Source organism: Athene noctua, chromosome 3 (genome assembly GCF_965140245.1).
Source record: "Athene noctua chromosome 3, bAthNoc1.hap1.1, whole genome shotgun sequence".
Lineage (NCBI taxonomy): Eukaryota > Metazoa > Chordata > Aves > Strigiformes > Strigidae > Athene > Athene noctua.
In genome coordinates this window covers 35,944,870-35,965,494 of record NC_134039.1, presented here as the reverse complement: position 1 = coordinate 35,965,494, position 20,625 = coordinate 35,944,870, and the positions used below count along the sequence as shown (strand labels likewise).

The 20,625-nt window shown below is 40.6% G+C and overlaps 1 protein-coding gene across 1 annotated transcript in view; it reads left to right on the top strand.

Moving 5' to 3' along the window:
- The first annotated feature begins 7,146 nt into the window (after positions 1-7,146).
- The window catches only part of ELK3 (ETS transcription factor ELK3), a 38,174-nt gene continuing 24,695 nt past the window's right edge, over positions 7,147-20,625 (top strand). The window contains exon 1 of the mRNA XM_074901472.1: positions 7,147-7,555. The gene's annotated coding sequence lies outside the window, so the exon portion shown is untranslated. The remainder of the gene's footprint in view (positions 7,556-20,625) is intronic.

Genomic DNA, 20,625 nt, shown 5'->3' with positions numbered 1-20,625 from the left:
AATACATGTGTAGGGTTATAAAACAGGCTTCCAACATACAGAGCAACAGTTCAATGGTAAAAGCCTACACTAACTGCTCAGGAACATGGCCCATTAACATTAACTAAGCTTTTAAAGTCCTGTTCCTTTATTTTATTGCAAGTATTGACTTTTAGAATGAATTAAGACTAAAATTCAGATCAAAGGCCCTTACTAATTTCCTTACTTATTACTGGGAGTTAAGAAATTTCCTTACAATTCCTACTAGGATGCAGACAGAGTCTGGACAGACAGACAAGTGAAAAGTGGGAGCTAATGAATATTGCTCTAGTGTCAGACAGGTAAAGCACTCCCCCCTTCCTGTTAATTCAGTCGAAACAATGAAGAGAAAAACCCAACCCACCCTTGTCTGGTTTGGCTTAGACATGAACCCTTGATAAGATGCTGGAAAACAAGAAACTTTGTAATAGATTTTAACTACCTTTGGCTGAGAAACTCATATGTCATAAAAATGTAAAAATAGTGGTGTACTCCTGCAACCAATGTACAGTCAGCTTGTTATGTTGTAGATAACAGAAAATGACTGAGATAAGGAATAATATAACATTTTTACTTGAATATTACATACTTTACACTTCTCTACAGAAAGGATATCCCAGCAGGAAGGAGAAAGGTGGAGCACAATCCCTGTAGCATTTCTTGTTCTGCATTGTACAAAACTTTGTAGGGACACAGGAAGAGGATACGGAAGGTTCTACAGGAAAACAGAGAGAAGTTCAAACATAAACAGCATCCAAAAAATTTACCAACAGTTTATAACATTTCCTTTTTCTCTTTAAATGTTTAAAGATACTTACATTACAGTATAGTTTACTATACATTCTATGTGTATATATTTTTACAATTTCTCTTACAATAATAGCTCAAAGCAATTTTAAACATTAATTATGCCAGCTATATTACATGGAGTAATGTAGGCAATAATCTATTTGGTATAGCATCTCCCTTTCAACAGAATGGGCAAGTGTCGGACTAACAAGTCTATACTAAAATATGTGTAGGATTTTGAATAATCTTGATATTTAACCAAAGTCCCCCTGAAGAGCACTTCCACAACAAACCCCTGATTGAAACCCACTGAAGTCAAAAGAAACTTGCCATAACCTCAACACATTTTACACAACGATGTAAGATCTTGCTTCAGTAAAGCTTAAGAACGTGCTTAAATCTGGTGTTGCATGCAGCTGAAATGTGAATGAGAGGGTTAATAGCCGAAGACCTGTCCTCTTGCTTGGAACAGCCATGCTTCACTGGATGGTGCCAAAGGTGGGATACAGCCATGTTAGCCATTCCCATAGGTTTGTGGTTGCTTGAATTTATTTTGTGTTTAAAATGCAACATAAGAGCACATGGTTAACTCTTAAGAATTTGTTTAGTAAGTATGAACTTAGGCTTGTGTTTACAGTCTTTTGCTAAGTCTGTTTATGAAGGAGCCTACAGTTTGTATCAAAAAATCTTTCCATGGAAATGTGGCATCTCTTGATAACACCCAGTCAAGAGTGAACAACAACAGCCAAGGCCCTCTTCATATTGTACTGTTTGCAGCTCTGGGGCCTCCGGAGTAAGAAAGACATGGGGCTGCTCGAGCAGGTCCAGAGAAGGGTCATGAAGATGATCGGGGAGCTAGAGCACCTTCCCTGTGAGGGCAGGCTGAGAGAGATCCAGTGGAAGGTGTCCCTGCCCATGGCAGGGGGGTTGGAACTAGGTGATCTTTAGGGTCACTTCCAACCCAAATCATTCCATGATTCTATGATTCTATGATAACTGTAGTTTGGGATGCACATCAGCAATCTTCTTAGAACTCTATCACTAATACATGATAAAAGGGTATCATATGGGCAAATGGGTATCAGATTTTGAACTTGTATATTTAAGGTACAGGCAGGACAGCAGTCCTGATCTAACATAGAGGAAACCAGTATATGAAAGATGTACAAACTGGGAATTTTTGGAGGAACAAGATCACTTGATCATTGCATGCCTACTTTACTTGAGTTTTTAGAACAATCAAAATGCTGTTGCTTTTAAATGACTTAGATGTAAGTATGTCTACACTGAAAACTTTTCGTAATTGTAGTTCAAAGGTATAACAAAAAAACCCCACCCAAAACCCTGAATAAAATCCCCTCATAGGCAGCTGAAAAGTGATTCCACATTTCAGCTGTACCAAAGGCACAATATGAATCTAAGGGGTATCTATGTCTTTTGACTCTAAGCACCTAATTTGGGCAGCTGAATTAGCTGTGGACACTTCCCAGGATCCCTGCATAGTCAGCAGAGAGAAACAGGCACCTCTAGATGCCTGACTTATGGCAGGGTCCTAACTTACATGCTTTAAATTGTTTTCTGAAGTCTCTCTCTGTTACCATTCATCAAGAAAAATGAGTGCACATTCACGTGTAAGGTAAAGGTATTAAGACACAATCAGTTTTTAACTTTCTTGTGTGACTTAGAAAAAGGATTTTCTAGCAAGCAAAAGGCAGCTACAATTATGCTAATAGCAGTCATTTCCCATAAGAAACACATAATGCATGTACTTCATGGTCTGCACCAACGACTGATAAAGGAGTTAGTTTTGACTTTAAAAAAAACAAAGGTATTTTTAAGGTTTATTTGCTTTTCCAAAGTGTTTTTGCATGAGGCTTTTAATTATGGCTATGGAGTATGAGAACAGGGAGGGCTTTAAGAAAACATTGATTATTTTATTAGAAGATGCACATCACCAAGAACATGCATAACTAACTGTGTAACTACAAACACAATAATACAATCATTGGAACATCATAATTAAATGCACAGTAATTAGAAAATAAAAGAATATTATCATTTGCACCTAACTGAAAATTGTTAAGTTCTACATTTCTAATGTGTCTCAAAGTGTGCGTCATACTGGGAAACATAAAAGCTATAAGGTCAATGTTGAAGATAAAATCTGCACGATTTAATTTTAATTCGTCATCTAAAAATCTTAGAATTAGTGTGGGCTGAACAGAAGTGGCAGTGAGTTGCGCTCCATTTGACCAAAAGCACTTGAGAACAGTAAAAGCAGTTTAATTATATTCAGATGCTATGGTGATATTTGGCAGTAGAAATACCTTGGTTAAGTTATATTTAGAGATTAGGTTAGAATAAAATAGACAGATGGGCGACAGGGAAAAAAAATATAAAGAGACCAATAAAATGTAACTAAAGTTCTAGCCCAGACCTTTAATTAATTAGCCTGGAAAAGAAATAGCAGTAGAACAGATTGAAAGACTTAAGAGAAGAACAGTGACCTATGAAATAGTTAATCTTTGCAGTTAGAACAGACCTCACGGTTATTCAAGGATTCTTGGAATCCTCATTCCCTGTTTTCATGAGTTGCTCATTTAGGTGCTATAGGCTCCTTCAACACACAGTGACACAACATTCCTTAAATGACAAAAAGTCACGGGCAATTACACTACACACAGGAAGCAATTCCTTATAAATCTTTCACTAAGAAGGCAAACCTAACGAAATCGTACACACAAGTGATGCTTTTTTCGAAACATGTTGGGTCATGTGCTTTCTTCCACAACACAGAGAAAGCAAAACATTCAGGAAAGCAAAAATGTGCCAGAGGAAGAGGAGTGTAAAAGCAGTAATTTTCCCCCAACACTCTTTCCTGATCAAGCCTCACAGCCTTCCGGGGGTGGGTAGGGGAAAAGAGGAAAACCTTGGGGTCTCCAAAACATAATTCCCATAAGACCAAAGGCAGATTTCTAATTGCAACCCAGCAGTGATTCTCAGTCACAGCCTCTGTCACGAGGGACTGGAACATGCTCCGAAGGGAAAAAAGAAGTCCCTGGGAGGATGGAAGAGGTTCCCGCTTTCTTGCCGAGGTCCCATCATCTGCATGGTATGCTTGTTTCATGGTGTGAAGAAGCACTTAGCCCTTCTCCTGCCCCTGACAGGAAACCTTTTAGGTTAAAACTTGCAGAATTTCTTTGTTCCAGAAAATATGGCTTGAGGTTTTGAACCTTTTGATGATGACATGCAATTGTTTTTCCCACTAATCTGATCCAATTTCAACCAAGAGGTTTCTCAACAGCGAGCACAGTTCTGTTGATGTCTACCATCTAAAACCTTTTCTAAAGTTCACAATTTTACTCTAGATAGCTCAGCAAAAAGCCCAGGAAGAAATAATGCTTGTCAGGGAACAATGTGCAGTCCAATCTCTTGAGTTTACATGGGTTTATAGTCAGTGTTACACCCTGGAGGTAGCACTGTACAGTATTGCAGACAACACTTTTCTCGCCAGTGAAGCTGCCTGTGAGATGAGATAAAACTGAGGACCTGACCACTTTGTGAGCAGTATGCATCCCCTGGGACTTTTTGCAATAATGATGTTGTTGGCTCTGAAGCCTGTGTTTGTCCAGCTACAGGAAAGTGTGAAAGAGAAAAGCCAAACCTGCTAGAGGAACATTCGTCAATACTGATGCAACGTTTGTAAGGCATTTAAATAGTATGTTGTGAAGGGCAACCAAGAATCCTACGTGAATTAGGCTGTCATTCCAACTCAGGTAATTCGTTTCTATATACTCGCTTTCCAGACTCCCCTGGAAATCCCCCTGTAACCTGGCAGGTGCTTATTCAAGCTAGAATTACTAAAAGATAAGAGAGAAAAACGGTTACGAGTGATTCTCACATAGAACCTATTAGTTTTGTTGTCATAAAGGCAGACACAGATTTGAAGCCTCTTCACTACAGAGCCTATAATCTAGAAAGAAACAGAAAATGTTTAGAGAGGGTGAAACAATGTATATACATTCATTAAATATATTCACAATTAAAATATTAAAGAAAATTACAATTATTTCCAACTGCTTTCAACTTTGTTCTTGATAATTACACATGATTATAAGCATCTATGTACATTTAAGGAAAATCGTGCACCGCAAAGTGACATTACAATTATTTAATGTAATTTAATAATTTAATTACAGTGGGACTCAAGGCTCGGAGTGAAATTACACTAAAACCTAGACCAACACAGACACGAGCCTCAGCCTGAAGAGCTTAAACAGAGATCTGGTGCACAGCAAATCTACCTTTATTGTTTTGTTTCCTTCTTCTAGATGGGTTAATTACAGCAGCCCATGAGATTTATTGAACAGTTTAAAAATACGGTAGAAACAATCTGAAAGGACAGACAAAGCCTGGTTCCTTAATTGATGTAATCTAATAAAAATGAGGCAGAATTATAGTCGCTATACTTAGGAATGCTTTGGGGCAATTTTTTCAACAGAAGGACAGGTTTATAAATATGGGCTCTTTTACAAACTGCACTATCCCTAGATAAACAGGACACAGAGACAACCCAGGTACGTATGTTTGTTCAAGGATCGCCTGAACCCATCAGATTAGGACTTTCAGCGGCAGTAACCTGCTTTACTGGTTGAAGGGGAGCTGTCTCTAGTTACTCCTAGTCCTTTATGAGTGCGACAGCTGTTGTTTGGACCAACTCTGAGCAAGGAACAACAATTTCCAAAGCTAAACCACCAGATCTTCACAGCTTGAGGACAGGATTCAGGCTTTATAATTAACAGTTGTAATGATAATGTGTGCTGATGAATGGATGTGAATCGAGACAGAAGCTGACTAGTGCCTCTAATAAAAACATAACTAGCATTTTTATGACTACGTTAACAAACAGGTTTTCTGAGTGGAATTGCTTTTGAAGAAGAAAAAGGCTTCTACACAATAAAAACCTGCAATTTTCCTCATTCATCATCTTGTATCTTTGCATCAGATAATCCTTAAGGATAAGGATACAGCAAGAACTTCATCCACTACACATTTTAATCTAGGAAATATACTATCTCAAGTGAAACATTTTAATGCTTCTTTATTTGGGAAACATGAAATGAGGATTTAGCAGACCTCGCATCTGTATGCTAAAATTCAGAATGACTTCTAAAAGGGAATTATTTAAGGAAAATAACCAAGTTATGTTATTTGATGTGCCAGTACCATGTTAGTCTTGCTCCCCCATGGCACGTTAGAAGACGAGAAGGAAGAAACCTGATGGACTTCCACAAGAGACTTGCAATTTGCTCACCACCAGCTGTTCGGATGCTATTGACTAATGCTTAGTGACCAACTGTGACGATCCTTTTAATTCCATCAAAGCATACTTTTGTTCCCAATGACATCGTAAACAACAACCCAATAGAGTGGTTAAAAAATAATCATAGCTTCTGTGTCATTGCACGTCAAGAACATTCTGAACATTTATTGTGTTGGAATGATAAATCTTGTGACTGCTAAAGGAAATAGCACAGTATTGATTTTAAAGTATTATGCGTCGAACATCGCGGATGAACTGGGCAGACAGAAGATAATGTCACTCACTGAGAATTTCCAAATAAAGTTAGAAATAGACAGTACAATGCAGATATACGATACTCAAGAAAAGACTTAAAGGATGTAAACTCCGAAGACTGGAAATGTGTCCCTTTTAATGAATCCACACCAACAACCGTTGATCTGAGGTCTACAGCGTGAGGGTCAAAACCTAAATCCCAATCAGCAAACTACCACTGGTCTGTCTCCGAGATGCGACACGGAGCTGGAAGATCCAGCTCAGATTTGCCAATCTGAGTGCCCCTTGGCTTTTAAAGCGTCGTTTCCCTCGGTGTACGTCGTGCCGTGTGGCACCGTTTCTGTATTTTGCCATCTACGTGACGTCCGGCTCGGGAAGGCGTCCAGCGAGCCAACCACCCCCCCCCCAACGCCTCAGCTTCCACGGACCCAAAGCGGAGGCTTCAGCCAAGGCTTCGCTCCGCCGCGAGCCGAGCCCCCGCTTTGGCGGGGCAGGGACGGCCGCCTCTCCCAGGGCCAGCGCCTCGCCGAGGTCCCTCGCGACCACGCTCCGGGGGGACGGAGCGCCGCTCGTAAGCGCTTCGCCAGCATCTCTGAACTGTCACCCGCGGAAAAGCGGGTGTGATTTTTGCCAAGCCACTTCGGCCGGCTGGTAGCCGGGTGCTGCCGGTGGGCCAAGCGCGGGGCTGGCGGGAAGCTCCTCCCCAGGGGTGTAGCACAGGAAGAGGTGGAGGTCGGGGGAGCCGCCGGAGCTCTCTGCGAGCCTGTGGAGTTACCGTTACCCGTTTTACTATGTGTGTGTCTTATATTACAGCCATGCTGCACATCAGTGGCCAGAGCGAGGGGAGAGGGGAGGAAAAGCCTGTTTACACAGACTGCAAACCGCCTGGGGAATAATGCAGGAAAGGAAGTGAGCCGGCTCTCTGTCTGACTGCTCTGACTTCCTGCTCGCTCTCTCACACGGGCACACACACACACACACCCCCGCCCCCCCCCCCCCAAAAAAAAAAAAATTTTGAAAAGGGAAAAAAAATAGGGGGGAAAAAAATCAGGATCTCGTTACAGGAGCAACAGAGCGTTTGCAGAAGACTGTCAGCATGGAGAACCTGGGCATTTTACCCAGCTCCCTCTAAACTACCAGGAGAGAGCGGAAAAGTCCCTCAGGCTCTGGGTAGGTACAAGTGCCGCTGCGCCGGCCCCGAGTCCCGCAAAGTTTCGGGGGGCTTCGGGGAGGGGACGTGGAGGCCGGCGGCTGCTGCGGGGGGCTCCGGGGACCGGTGCCCCCCTCGCTGGTGGGACAGCGCGGGGGGGGGACACGACTCCGCGGGGCAGACCGCGGGCGTGCTGGAGGTGAGGAGCGCCGGGCGGAGCGCGGGGCGGGGGGCTCGGAGCCCCCCACGGGGCCCGGGGGTCCTGCCGCAGGCTCGGGCCCGGCCAGCGCGGCGGTAACGAGGGCGGCGGGTGGAGGGCGCCGGGGGCGGCGAGGGGGGCTCCCGCCGCCTCAGGGTGCCCCCCGCCCGGGTCGCGGGCTGCCCCGGGGCCCCGCCGCGCCCCGGGAGCTGGCGGGCGTAGGTCAGGGGCCGGAGCGTGTGTGGGGGGCGGGCGGGCGCGGGGGCAGGGGCCGGGGGGTGAGGAGAGGCAGGGCCGGGCGGGGGGCGCAGCGGGTCCGGGGGAGCCCCGGGACCCCTGGCTGCCCCGCAGCCCCTTCAGCGGTGCCGGGTCGTATCCTACTCCCCCCCCCCCCCCCCCCCCCCCGGCGGTGTCCGGCGGCCGGGGCCGCGCGGACCTGCCCCCTACGAGCAGCATCCTGATAACGGCGTTTGGGGCGGCGGGGGCCGCCCGGGTGCCTGTCAGGGCGGCGGGGGGCGGCGGGGGGCGCCGCGGGGTCCCCGGCGCCGCTGCGAGGCCGAGCGGGGCCGGGAGGGGAGGGGGGAGGGAGAGGAAGGCTCCTGCAGAAACTGCAGAAGGGGCTTTAAAAAAGGGAAAAAAAAAAAAAAAAGTGTCGGGAGAGTTTCTGGCTTGTCTGGAAACAGCAAGACTAATTGCCATGCGCTTCCGGTTTGAAACTGGCAGCAGACAACATCTTGAAAATGAGTCACTGCAGCTCACAAAGAAACTCTGTGGTTTTCTCCCTCTCAGGTTTATATATTTGCTCCTTTTTACAGTTTTCTTTGTAGTCTTCTGCCTTCTCGGCCGTCACCCTCCCCGCTTTTCTTAGCCGCCCCCTGCCCCAAGACCCCTTGGCCGACGTCGGTAGTTTCCATGACCAACCGAAAAAACCCTAAAAATGTTTGTAAGGGAAAGGAAAAAAAAGGAGGGAGAGACAGAGAAAGGGAGAGAAAGCGGAGAGTTGTTTTTGGATCTGGCTTTGCTGAAGGTTAGAGGGACTCTGATGCTGCAGGGGGAAAAAGTTCCCTGAATTTTCCACTGGCTGCAGGAAGAGAGCCCATTTAGTCATGGCTAAGTAATGTCTGCACACACACCAACTAATCTCATTAGGAGTTTCCGTTCCCTAACACAGGAGGGTTTTGTGAAGCCCTGTCAGCCTTTCTAACATTGCAGTTGAAAGGGAGACAAGTTACATCTTTATTTACTTAGGGGTGTAGTGCTAAGACAAGTTTATACAATGCAGCATCTTTTCATTCATGAGGACTCCCAAGTTCGGAAGTCACTGGTTTCATTTAATTTCAAGCAGAAAGTCATGGTTCATCTCATATTTTGCTCATACAGATTTTTTTTTATTATTTCAGATTAAATGTATTTTATGCATAAATAGTTTCATAGGGTGAAGTGCAGAAATGGGATGCACAAAAGGCTGTGTTACTACGTCAAGCATGTTCTATGTGTCTGTGATGATAGAATGTAATTGCACGATTGGAAGACTCTTGTGCCAAGATAGTAAAGTGATGGGCATGTTTGAAAAGTATATTCACTCATATAACCTTCCTGTATTGGTACTTTACACATCTAAGTTTCAAGTGATTTTGTACATACCCCTTTTGACTTAGTGGTTTGTATAATTATTTCGTGATGATTTATTTTCACAGCGGTCATGAAAGAAGTCTGTGTTCAGAATTAGAAAGATTTTTGCCATGCCCTTTAAATTAGAAGTTAACAACCTTTTGCAAAAAAAAAAAAGTCTGAAGCAAACAAAGAAAATGGAGCCTTGCTTGCAAGTGGGTTTTAACTTAAGGAAATGTCGAAAAATGTGAATAAAATTGCGTGTAATAGGAAATAACACTTAGCTATTTATTGAATTACTATGTGATAGTTTTAAACTAGCAAATATTGTGCAAAAAAGTAGTACTAATTGGAGTATACCACGTGTTTTACCTTTGAGGATCTTCAGTGTTTCCTGTACTTCCTATGTCCAAGCTGCACAGAAAAGTTCTTCACTAACATCACGTTACAGAGGACTTTTATTAGTGCATTAGTGAAACAGTCTCCTCTCGACTGATCAGATGCCTCTTGATTTCCTAGTTGGACAGAGAATAAATTTTAGAATATATGTAAAGCAGAAAATGCCTGGTCTCTGTTTCAATCCAATACAATCATCACGTAGTGAGAGCTGTTTTCTGGAGTTTTATTTCTTTTGCAAAGTTTTGATTTTTCGAGAGAGAGGTACATTATTGGGCATAATGTTCAAAAATCTGTTAAATGTTATGGAACATTTAGTGTGGCATACAACACCAAAGCTTACTGAAGAGCACTCCCTAGCTCTTATTACCTCTCTTTGAAATAATGGACATTAAATTGTAAACTTATTGCATTAAATATTTGTGGAATTTCAGCATGCTATCTGCAGAATCAGTGTAGATGAAGCACACACATTCATACATGCCGATATATATATAGTCTGTCTACACTATATAAATTTCATATATTGTATTCACACAGCATAAGTAAAAACATCTTGATGTCCTCATAGAAAAAGAAGATGCAGTAGTAGTGTACCGGTCATGTGTTCTCTATATTTGAAAGAGTGAGTGAGAAGTAATCCATAGATGTGTTAAAAATACAGCAGTTCCGTTTGGAACAGAAAAAAAATCCCAGTATCAAATAATGCATGACAGTTCCCACTCAAATTATAAACAATTCTTAAAGGTGTTTTCACTCTAAGTATGATTTTATTCCTTAGCTGTTTTAATTTACAAAATATAAAAGTGTGTGAGAGGAATATATACTGTCTGCTAAGGGATGAGATACTATCATAATTGCTTATATCTCGATTTTCCAAATCACCTCCTTGAGTTGTTCCTAAAAAGAAAAAACCTACAGGCTTATATCCTTTCTGGTATCACCAACTCCACGTAAATACGACAGCTGAAATAAGTGACACGCTCTCAGGGGGAGAAACCCAGCTACAGCCTTCCTTGTAACTGTATTTCTAAATCCCTGTGCACATGGATGCTTTTGTATGTAGAAACAAAAATCTGTTTTGTTTTATTCATTAGCAGTTCTCACTGCTTACTGTTTCACAGTGGTTGTTTGCTCCTGTAACTTAATGTTATTTCATTAAACTTAAATCCTGAAAACAATTCAAATATTTCACTCCAAAGGCTGAAGTATTCGCCTTTGCTGTACATAAAGTCCAATTACGTAAACTTTACCTTCTTGTTGTAACGTCCTTCTTGGGATGGAGGCCTTCTTATGATAGAGGTATTCTTATGGGAAAGTATTACTGATCAAGTGACTTAATGTAATTGAAACTGAAATTTACCTTAGTTTAAGAATCTGTTCTGGAGGACTTGGCACAGAATGAAGGTCATTGTGCAGGTTCACCAAGGTGCATGGAGCTTGCTGCTTTGCAGTGCTCATATGTAGGAAGGTTACATGTAGGAAGGTAGGTATGCGTAATACGGAGATGGAGGTCCATCAGCTGTATAGAAAATACAAATCTTAGCCTTGGGAGTGCAATCACATGACAACGTGTTGCTTCAGAAGAAAGAAATAGACGCCAAAATAAACAGACACTTGGCTACTAAAGATAAGGGAGAGTGGGATAAGGGTGGGAGAACCAACACATAGTTATTTGTGATGCATGTATTTATAAAAATTGATTTTAGCTAGTGTATCTTGGTGACATCATAAAAATTTGTATGCTCATGTAGTTACTGTTATCTCTGTGAGTGGTTCTCTGTCATAGTACTAAATCTAAGATAGCAAAGAACTGATAAATTAGCTAGCACTTCCCACAAAGATATGGCAAGTTGGACTTATGCAATTCAGACTATTTATCAGTCTATGGTTTTCTTCTCGTAGTGGTGGCTCCAATGTGCAGCATGCCTGGGCACTGCTGCTTGAATGCATCTTGGAGCCGTGACACTGATTATAGGACACTCTCAGCCTGGGCCAGTTTCAAAGAGGGCTGTGGGTTTTGAGCTGCTGTGTATCTTTTGTAACCACACCCAATGGTTCATGCAACAAGCTGTCACTGATGGCCCTTTGAAAATCATGTTGCGCTGTGTATCCCTGGATTGATTCACCATGGCTTTCTCCTCGGTGTTTCCCATAAGAGGGAATCTCACAGTCTTGAATCATTAGACAGATGTTTGCTTCGTCTGTGGCTTGTTAAATGAATCAACTAATATTCTGGAGGCTGTTGAGAGCTCTTGAAGGACTGAATATGTCTGTTCTCATGTTGAAGTTTTTTGTTGAATAGTGAGTGATTAAAGAATTAGTCATGATTTTTGAGGAGAATGTCAAGGTGTAGGCACAGGAAGTCCAGCTCACTGCACTGCAAAATACAAGGCTGCATGTATGGAAACTGAGCAGATGAAGCACAAAGTACTTCTTATCTATGCACTTCACAAAAAGAAAATGCATCTTTGTCCTTAAAACTTTCTTTAACTCATTATCATTTTATATCCCAGTAATTACATCAGAATTCAAATTCTCCAGGGTTTGCTGTTAAGAGTGGATTTTAATTCAAAAGCTCTTTGAAGGTTACTTGCTGCTTTTCTAAAAGCAAAAACTAAAGAAAATACCTGCTGTAAGCATTGATGTGAAAGTATCACTGAGGCACTACCTGCCAGCTAATTCAACAGCAATTAATAACTGTACAGTCCTTCTGCATTTTTAATTTTGTGTGAATATTGTGGTAGTTTTTGCAATATCTAGAAGTACCCTGGAATTGTTGATCTGCTTAATCAGTGTAATTCATGGTCAGTATCTCACAGTGTACTGAATAACTAAATATTTAAGAAATTATTTTAAAGTTATATTACTGTTAAGAACATTAGAGGCCAAATTTTGCCATGCCCTAAGCAGATACAGCTCAGCTGAAAATGATACTTTTTTACTGCTATGGAGTTATGGTTACCAGCACCGTGTCTGATTGTGGCCTGCTTGTTCAAGTGGCCTTGCTGTGACTACCGAGAGCATTGACGTTTGTCCTTTTCGCATCTGTGGATCCATAATTATTTTTGAGTGGTTTTGCAGATGCCTGTGTTGCAGTTGAGCCTACTTTAGTACTGTGGTACTTTTGCCTGCGCTTCCAGAGGAATCCATTGACACCTCCATGCATGGGCCACATGTAGAAAACTGCTTACCTGTATGCTGACATGAAATTTTAAGATAAGTATCAATTAACTATGTAAAGAAAGGTTTCTAAAGACTATGTGCTCTGTCTACATCTGAGCAGTTAGATACAGCTCAGGTCTTCAGGAGAATTTCTGTAGGAAGCCACAAACTTACTTTGTTTCCATCTTTTAAAGCACTTAGGCGTGTATTTATTTTTGAGTGTGTCAGCATTTCTGTGAATGCACCGAGACTAACTGCGTGTTGCACACATTTAAATGCTAACTTACGCTTTCAGTGTAACTGAGGCATTGGAGTAGCTCTTGCTTGCTCTGTGCAAGTGTCCTAATCTTCCATAGCTTTGCTCTAAATTTTGCAGTGTTGGGTGTGTGAAGGATATTGCCCATTTTATAGCTTCCCCCAGACCCATTTCAGAGAGTCATTTCAATCATGTCTGTGTCTCTGCTTGCCATTTTACTACTCAATATTTGAAGATTCAGAATATAGCTTTGTAAGTACTGATTACTACATGTTAATGTATTTTGCCTCTCATGCAAACAACCCTGTCAGTTTCTTCAGCTTTACAGTATATGATTTTTTTTATCTTGATCCTAACTTGAAGATCATTTGAGGTACTAGGAGAGGAAAATTTACATCTTACATATTGTCTTTTAGTTTTAACTGTCATTAAATTATGTAATGAGTCATTTGGTTGTAATTTTTATGATTCTTACCAATGATTCAAAAATGGTAAAAGCTTTCTAAGCACTAACCTAAATATTAAGTCCTGTTAATACAATTTTACAAGATGAGTCTTTCTCTGAAAATATTAGTGAACAAGCAAAGAAGTTTGTGTAAAATACACTTTTGCAGTTGTACAAAAAAAGGCTAGACTTGGATTATATACTTTATCTAAAGAATCTAAATGTTTTTAATCAAATGCCCTCCTATAATTTTCCCATCCTCATTTTGCAGCTGACAGTTCATCTGGAAAACAGATTCCTATTATGGCTTCCATTTGCCTCTAATGTGGTGACAACACCTCTTTACTGTATCTCTGTGTATTTCTTCATCTCTTTTTTTTTTTCTTGATGTGAAGAAAATTGATCAGATGTATTTTAGTTTAAGCTTTTTAGGAAGGATGCTAATGAGTGTTACTGTTTTTAAATGTTTATATTGTGGTAATTTAAGTGGCCTCTGTTGTATCAAGTCACAACACAAAAACTTTATAGACTCAAGTACCACTATTATCTCTTCACAGCAATTAGCACTAATCCATGAGAAGAAACAATCTTCAAAAACCTTTTAGAAAGTAAGAAGAAATTCCTATTGCAGTTCTGTTAGCGAAATCTGGAGAAAGTTGACTACCTTTACAGAATTTCTTCCATGCTATACTAATATAGCTGAGATGGGAATGTGGGTTTAGATTCTAGATATAGACCTCTGAAGTCCGGTGACTCAGAGCAGACTCAAGAGCAAGTGGCATGTGTGGTTAGTTTAGCAAACTGTGAGCATGGCAGAGGACTGGTATAGAAGGTGTGACTGCAGCACTCCTTCAGTACTGCCGCTTCAGTACTGAAGCTCTGCAATGCAAATGCTTCCAAAACAGGTCAGTGTCAAGGCTGGACTGATTCCTTGGGAGTAGGATACAGTAAAATTTACTGCAGTCTCATCCAAGTTGAGGAGACGGGATAGAGTCTTTACATTTTATTTAAATGTGGAATCTTATCCAGGTTTCAGTGTACAAATCAGAAGAGCAGCTGTTGCGTATCCTGAGCAGCAGAGACACTAACAAGCTAGCTGGTGTACTGATGTCGCTTCTAACCGTAGGCAGTCTAGGCACTTTGTATACAACAAAGTTTGCTGTAATCATTGAAACATTGTCCCATTTGTTGCTCCTTCAGAGTTCGCAGCAGCCATGGGAATTAGTTTAAGCACACAGGACACAGACAGTATTCAGATCTTCTGCTGGCTGAAATCTCATGTATTTTGTGATACATTCTGTTGGGTATTCCCGTGATTAATGAACAATGTTAGGAGAAATGTGTAGGTGTGGCCTTCAGGTTCTTATTGGTGTAGTTGACAAGTGAATAATGTCAGAAGATAAGAATCTTTTCATTGGGTTTCAGTTTAGCTTAGCCCATGATAAACATGCATATCAGAACTTTGATTAGCACTGAGAAAGGAGGAGAATAGCAGACTTTTGAGATTCTGACATGTAAGAGTTATTCTTAATTTAGGTTTCTACTATGAGACCGTTGTGCACCAAAATAATAGCATTTAAAGTGAAAAATATGGACCTTGACTACTGCTGTGACTAGTTGCTTATTTTTTATGACTAATGAACTTAGACCCTGGCTTGTGCTCCAAGAAATACTGCAGTAGTGCTAATGTTTCTGGGAAGAAATTGTCCAGGTAACATGCCTCTGTATGCATGCAGGTTACCATCTGCTGAATTTGCAGTATTTAACCATTTTCAGTCTACTGCTGTGACTGACTCCACTTGCAACATGATAATACACAGGTAGGCCTGTATATTACTTAATAGTTTGATGGCTCATTTTGCTAATTCAGCAAATTCTGAACATTTGATGTGTATAGAAAGGTGAGCTCTGGCTGCCAGTGTAAGCTGTGATGATCTTGCTGTGCTTCAGGTTTCGTGGAAATTGCCAGCCACCTCAGATTGCCTGAGCAGAACTCCCAGGACTACATTTCCTTTCCTTTTGGCCAGGTTCTTCTCTGCTCACAGTATTAAAAAGACCTGCTTGTTTATCAAAGTCAAGGAAAAATCGGGTGAGAGGGAAAGATTAGTTTAAAAATCTGAATATGAAATGTATTAAAAACAACATTTGAGACAGTTGATAGTATTAATACACCATTTAAAATATTAGAGCCACTAGCATAAGTTACAGAGCATTTGGTCTGCTGTCACAAAATTGGAAATTTTAATATTTCGTTTTAAGAAGGGAGAACAGATAAGGAAAAAGCATTTACATTTGGGAATAATCATTGCTTGATATGCCAAGTAAACTTTCAGAACAGCCACTGTTCCTGGAGGCTGTACTCTCTGTCCTCTAGCTACTTTTTTACTTTCATGCATATTTTCTCTGTATTTATCAGAGCGACTATCAGAAATTTTATATAGGACAGTCAAATAATCATGATCTGTGTCCTACTGATGCCGACAAAAATGTAAGAGACAGTCATGTGGGAAAAATAAACATATAGGGCTGGCTTTGAAAGTAGAAGTCCTTCACATTGCAGTGTAGCATATTGCCAGCATGCCACAGATGTGCACCACATGAGCAGACAGAAAGCAGTGTGAGGAGTCTGCATTCGTTTTACATCTGTCCCAAGGTGAACGGTTGGAGCCATTATGGATTTATGTAGTTTTGTTTACAGCTAGCTTTAGAAATAGTCGAGCAGATTTTTTTTTTTTTAAGCCTTTCTCAGGGAGGCAACTAGCCATATTACCTCTTGCTAAGGGCTTTTACTCCATTTAGATTAAAACTGTTTCTTGAATTGCATCCTTATGAAGAATCTGAAAACACTCATGTTTTAGAGGCGGTGTCATCACACCTCTACTTGGCAGGCAACCAGTCCTTTGTTGTATTGATTTGGAAGTTGCAGAACTTTCTTCCTTTGGACATCTGTCTCAGCCTTTCTTTGACTTAGTTAAAAACGTTAAAAACTGCGAACACTGTATTACCAAATGTACCTACTGGAAGAGTTATTGGACATGTGTGTGAGTGCTTTCTTTTCTGCAGTGGAATTTGATGTTATCCTGTAATATTTTGCTAGATCTTGCTGCTGTCTCTTTTGTGTTGCTCTTAACCACAGGAGTCTGTTTATTTTTTTAAATGCGCTGGTCCAGAACAGTGGGTATTCTTGTTTGAGAAGGAGACCTTATAAATTATTACTGTAAATAATCTTTTAAATTAGAATATAAAATTAAAAGAAGACTGTTACACAGGAGCGGCAGAGTAGACATACTTCAAGTGACTCTGTTAAGTACATTGGCCAGCAAAACCTTCTGTGCTTTTTTGGCACATCTTTAAACTAGTCTGGGTTTGTGTGGCAATATTACTATAGTTTTGCTGCAAATCGCAACTTGCATGGTGGGGTACTCTCTAACTTTTTCTAATGTTTCCACTGGGTGGTGCTGCAGGAATTCCTTTTTTTTTTTCTTTTTTTTTTTTTTTCTTTTTTTTTGTTTTTCACTTGAATCTGCATTTCCCAGAAAGACGCCTCTAAAATATAATAGGAGGAAGTCCTGATTTAGAAAGTTTTTGCAGTTTCAACACAATGGAAGAACTCTGAGGATGCTCTGGCAGGAAATGTCCTGGTTGCTGGATGTGGAAAAATTACCAGCATTCTGTATCATATGCAGTCAGTTCCATAAAGTGCCCTGGGTATGGATTGCACCATTAGTTTGATTTATTACCTTTAACAGAGAAAGTTCTGCATAAAGTCAAAACAGATATATTTACACACTTAGTTTCGAGCTTATTTTTTCAAGGCCAATTAAATTAGCAGTGCAATCTCCTTTGAGTATTTGAAAACTTTCTGAGTAAACAAATTGATATTTGTTTTTCCTTCTTTCTGGCAGAATCACTAACTTTTCACCAACCACATCCTATTTATCACCCCTGAAGCATCTCTGTTGAGAAATAAAGTGTGAGGACTGACTCAGACTTTTGCCTTGTTCTTTCAAATGTTTTTGAGCAAACATTTGAGCAGATTTGGCAGTTGCCTTTAATCTCTCATGATATACTCATTGTTATACAGATGAATTTTCAGTGGAAAATATTACAGCTGCCTGATTTCTTTTATTTTTCTAGAAAAGTCTCTTTTCTTGATCAGCACCCTTTTGCTTCTGTAATCAAATGCAAACCCAAGGGTGCTTAAATTTTTAAGACAAGCTAAAATGTAAAAGAGAAGAATCAGCCTAGAAGATTTGTAGGCTGTTCAACTTTCCATATGGACATTCACTTTAGAACTATGTTAAAAATGTATACAGCTGAAACAGCTAGAGACTGCCATATTCCATATTTTTCTCTAAATATAGTCTTTGATATTTGTCATTATGGAATGTAATTGTTCTGGTAATTTCCATCAAATTTATTTAAAACTGACATAACTTTATTTTTCAGGTATTAATATACTTGAAAAATGAGTGCAGTTTAGCAAAATCTCAATACCTAGTATTGAGAAATGGTGGTTAAAAAAATAATGATAAAACAGTCACATTCTTTCACGTGTTGTCACAGCAGTCATCTCAAGGGTTAAAATGAACCTGAGACACTTAGAAAAATAAAACCAGAGCTGCTATTACAAACTGGGACAGATGTAGGAGGCCAGGTTTCCTGTGGCCCATTTTCCAGTTTCCTGGCTGCAACCTGCAGAAATAAAGGAAGCCGAATGCTAACGTGAATGAGAAGCTAACAATGCCCCACGTCACGCTGCTCAGAGAAACGTGCTGTTGGCCAGAATTAGGATACAGAAGCAATAAATGGACTTACAAATATACACACCTTTTCCAGAGTAGTCGAAAAGGGGAAAAAAAAGGCATCTGTTACAGTGAAATGCTGTGTGCTTGCAAAAGCACACACTTGCTTGTAAGGGAAATGTAAGTGGAGGTGTGTGCGTGCTGTGGTGGGGCATATGAAAAGGAGCCGAATCTTTTGCAGCTGCTTTGGCTACAGGAGGAATCAGCAGTTTCTTAATATGCTAAGGGAAGTTAATTTCCCTGCCCTGACTCTGCCTCTTATTCCTTTTCATGTGCATGTCTGATTACCATCTTTCTGTAATTAGCTATGGTGCATGATGCTGGCTAACATCTTCTAGGTCTTCCTGGTTTAACTCCAGCTGATTTTTTCAGCCTCTGGACTCCCCAGCCAGTCTGTCCCACTCAAGTGTCCCTCCTCTGCCCCAAGTCCCACGGTCTGGTTTATAGCTCAGAGTCCCAGATGTTCCTCTGTGGACCCTCTAAAGCAACAAGGGGCTGGTTTTGATCCTAATGCCTGGAGAGCTTCCTAGTTTTAGCCTTCAGAACTTGTTCAGGTTGGTTGATTGTCCAGGATCAGCAGTATATCTCTTTATTTTAGAAAGGCTGTGGGGGAGCTGACATAGAGTGGGGAGAAAGAATCCAGGTAGGAACCTGGACTATGTGGGGGAACAGAAGATAAGAACACAGCTGTAACATAGTTGTATGGAAGCTAAGGACCTCTGCAGAGTCCTGAATGCTACAGAGCTGCTTTCCAGATTTCTGCCTTTTTCTTCTAGCTTTTCCTATGCAAGAGTCCTAGGAAACTTAATGCCCCTATATATATAAAGACTATACTACTTATCTCACAGATCATGTAATAAATATTTCTGATACTGAGCTTTTTATTTAGCTAGCCTTGTTTCTGAGCCTTCTGGTTTTCTACTGCCTTAAGATGCCTTGTTTATTTGTTTTATTTTGCCCAGGAGGTTAATAACACTTGCTTGTGCTGGTAGAAGGAATAGATGTTTCTTACATAGGTTACCTGTCTCATTCCGTACCACAGATGGATGTCGCTATCTAAATAAGCAATTTTAAAAAAATATTTTTCTTCTAATCCATGCAATTCAGTATGTATTATTTATTGCCCAGCATTCAAATCCTGTGCTGAGCACAGAAGTAATAGGAATATTTATTATTACTACTTAATAAAGAGTTGAATGAAATGTGAAATATATGCTCTGTAGGAAGTGACCACATCCTAACACAGTTTCTGTCAAATTAAGGCAAGACACCGAATTCCTTTTGAGTCAGTAAAAATTCAAAAGAATTAGAAAATACATAAATGAAATACAATGTTTTCTAAGATTTCCAACTCTTCCCAATCATAATTTATATTTTTTAATACAAGTGGCACATTTTTGGTTAAATTATGTGTCTTATAATACATCTGTCATGATTCTTTTGCTCCATCACTCAAATGAGGCACAAGTTAAGGCTTAGTACACTGTATGGCCATGTTGTCCTCCCAAGAGGATAGTTAATACTTTGTGGAACCCCCAAAGTGGTGCCTACAGAGAAAGACAGGTTAATACTTCTGTTGTCCTGATTGGAAATGAAATACTGTGCATCAGTTAAAAAATCCTGTCACCGCAGGATCTTATATTTTTACTGTTCTCCTGCAAATCACATTTTAGAGAATGGAAATGAGATGTAAAGATTAAAACCAGTTTACCGAATTGAAGGTATTTAAGATTTTACATCACTGTATATGTTGAGCACAAAGCTTCTGTTAAAGGTAGATACAGCTGTGAATATCCAGTGCAACTCAGACCTGAATACCTCAAGTTGGGTACTCAGAAGAGAAGGACTATACAATTAATGATCAGCTGAAAATGTAATTTGCATGATTTGCCTCATGTAGGAATCAAACATACAGTTGTTACACAAGCAATATGGGGAGCTTTATACAGGAACTCAGTGACAAATAGAGGGATGGAGTACAATAAAGCATTGTGCTGTTTTAATCTCATTTCTGTATGAACAGACTTGGGTCATATCCAGTAGAAGATTTATACAATTAAGCACATTGATGCTGAATTCTGAGGTGCACAGCTCCTTTGTAAAGCCTGTTCAGAGCTGTGCACTTGGAGAATTGATGGTAAGGCAAGCAGGGTAGGGAGGAGCTGCCTAAATCTAATCCGACTACAGCCATCCACCCTGGATCCAGCACCTGA